This window comes from Cornus florida, unplaced genomic scaffold (assembly GCF_030987335.1).
Source record: "Cornus florida cultivar Cherokee Brave unplaced genomic scaffold, ASM3098733v1 CherokeeBrave_3.0.0_Hap2_Chr05, whole genome shotgun sequence".
In the NCBI taxonomy this organism is placed as follows: Eukaryota; Viridiplantae; Streptophyta; class Magnoliopsida; order Cornales; family Cornaceae; genus Cornus; species Cornus florida.
In genome coordinates, this window is record NW_026775575.1 from 49,583,059 (window position 1) to 49,585,848 (window position 2,790).

The following is a 2,790-nucleotide window of genomic DNA, read 5'->3' on the forward strand; positions in this document are numbered from 1 at the left end:
GTCCTTCTTCTGGAAGGTACAGGATCCTCTCTCAGGGCGCTCCCGTGGCTGAAAGGGATAGTGTTAATCACGTAGGATCTGGGTGATGAGGTCGACGAATAGGAGATACTTAGCCCTTTTGGGCCTCTCTTTGCTAATGTAGTCATCATAGAGCTTCCTCATCAAGCTCCAGATGAGTGTTGGGATAGATAGCCAATGCCCTGAATAGAATGCGTACAGAGCTGTCAAAAAGTCGCCTCTTCGCTGTATCTTATGGCCGGTCATAAAGATGTTGCGGAATAGGATAGAGTCGAAGAACCACAGGTCGTCTGGAAGATAGGTGCGGGTGGCGAAAGTCTCGCCATCGGCATAGTGACCTGTGAGAAGAACTGTCATGTCCGCATATGATGGCCTATAGAGAGTGGGGTATGTGTCCTATAGCTCTAGAGGGCAGTGATGTGGACAGTGGCAAGATCTGGAAAATGTATCCACTGTAATAGAAATCAAATGACCATCAATGGTGGTCCTCAGCTCCACCTTGTTATGCGGGGCAGGCCGGAGGTTCTGGAAAAACATCCGTACTAGCCTCGGGTACACCGGGTCTGTGACAAGGGCAAGAATGGCTGCCAGGCCTCTTCGTAATATATCATCATATGCGGATCGGGTAAGTACCGATCGAGAAAAGAAGTCTGTGTCGAAGACCGACTCGTGCGCCACTAAAAGGCGTGAGTATCTACGCAATGGCTGGTCTAACTCCTGGTCTGTCTGAGCTGGCTGTGGTGGTGGAGGTGGTGGATGCTCAGCCTCAGCTGAATGAGAAGGAGATGAGCCAGCATCAGAGTGTAATCTGCTGTCAGAATAGAGGGACTGTATGGGCTCCGCTGGCTCCTCCTATATGGGGTCCTGGGCATGAGATGGACCGACCTCGTCATCTAAACTTGGCCTACCCCTGTGGTGATAATGTCCGCGGGCTACAGTCTTAACCCTAGCCATGGTCTGCAAAATAAAAGGAAAAACTTGCAAAGGAAGTCAGTGCCGATATAAAGAATTGAAACACAAAATAGAATCATGTATGTTAAGTAAAATAGACAAAACAGATAAATAACATGAATCTATGGAAGCGACAGTGTGTGAACATGCTGAACAGTATAAGTGTAAAATGCATCCAATGTGGAGAATCACAAGCATTGGGCATGAATGAGATAGCATGGACACAAGATAAGATGTATGGAATGTGTATATGAAATCTGTGAAGTTCGATCGATCACAAAAAAAATGTGAGATCGATCTCATATGATCGATTTGAGAAACTAAGGAACTAAGTTCGATCAATCTCACTAGATTGATCTGAGAATTAGATTCGATCGATCAAACTGTGCAAAGAACATGAACAGTCATAGATCTGTGACGTGGATGGCACGGGGCCTTCATGAACAAGGTCATGGGCTCATCAACACAACATAACATCAATCCTAATCACTTAATGAGGTCCATACTCCCAAAAATCAAAACAAATCTCAACCATATATACAATCATATATACACATATATACATATATAAACAAAAAGTTTCAAACTTTCAGATATTGCAATAATCATCATTAAAACATCATAGATCTAACATGGAAAACATGTATGAAGCAAATCGAAGCTTGAAATACAAGATGAGATTCAGATCTTACCCAAATCGAAGGATGAGATGAGATGAAGATCCGAGAGGAGAGAGAGAGATTCGGGATGAGATGAAGCTCGCCGGCGATGGGGAAGAGTGGGTGTAGCGGAGATGAGAAGGATAGGGCTTTGAGAGGGTTAGATCGATCTTTGGAATCGATCTAGAAACCCTCAGTTCATTTTTTAAAAAAACATCCCCTTGCCAGTTCGATCGATCGAACTGAATCCTCAGATCGATCGAGCTGACATCGATCTTTCCTCAAAGTATTTTTGAAAAATTTAAGATTTTTGAAAAAAAAAAATGAAAATTTAAAACTAAAAATTAAGAATTTGAAAAGATTTTTTTTTTTTTTTTTTTTTTTTTCAATTTTTGGAAAAAGTCAAAACAAAGTCAAAGATAGTGAGATGAAAAATAGAGATCGATCTGAACAAAATGTTCGATCGATCTGACAAAGAGCTAAAATTATGCAGGTTTTTGAGTTTAGAAATTTTTCTAAGTGATGGAGCTCAAGATTGATCGAACTTGAAGTTTGGATCGATCTAAGGTCTTATGATCGATCTGAGAACAAATTCGATCGATGGGACAGAGGGGTGATTTGGATGTAGGTTGAATGCGGGTCGAAAATTTTCTAAGTGTTAGATGCAGGTCGAAGTTCGATCGATCGAACACTCCTTGGAGATTGATCGAACTTATGCAAAATGCTCAATTTCAACATAAAAGTGTGTGCAGTCCTAATCACAGTTCCTAGCAGTGCATATGAACCCAAAGCCAATATCTAGACTTCGCAAGAAATGAAATTAAAGATAGAAATTAGGGAGGAATAGGGTTTTGACATCCTACGAAATGTCTTACTAGTCTTTAACGTCTCTAGCAAGACGTTGGGCTCTTTTAGCCTGGATCAAATATCTTATAGTGCATCCCCTCCTCAATGGGGTGATAAGTGTTTTGAACTCCACCCAACAAATGGTTCTTTAAGGAACTTGTTGGATTAAACTCAAAAGATGTTTTCGGTCCTTGGTCAAAACAATCTTTGGGCTTCCACGCCCTTTCAAAACAAGATTTTGAAACAACTTTCTTTGGTTTCAAGGTTGAAGATGGACTTTTTGAAACTTTGGTCTCACACAAAAACTCAATTTCTC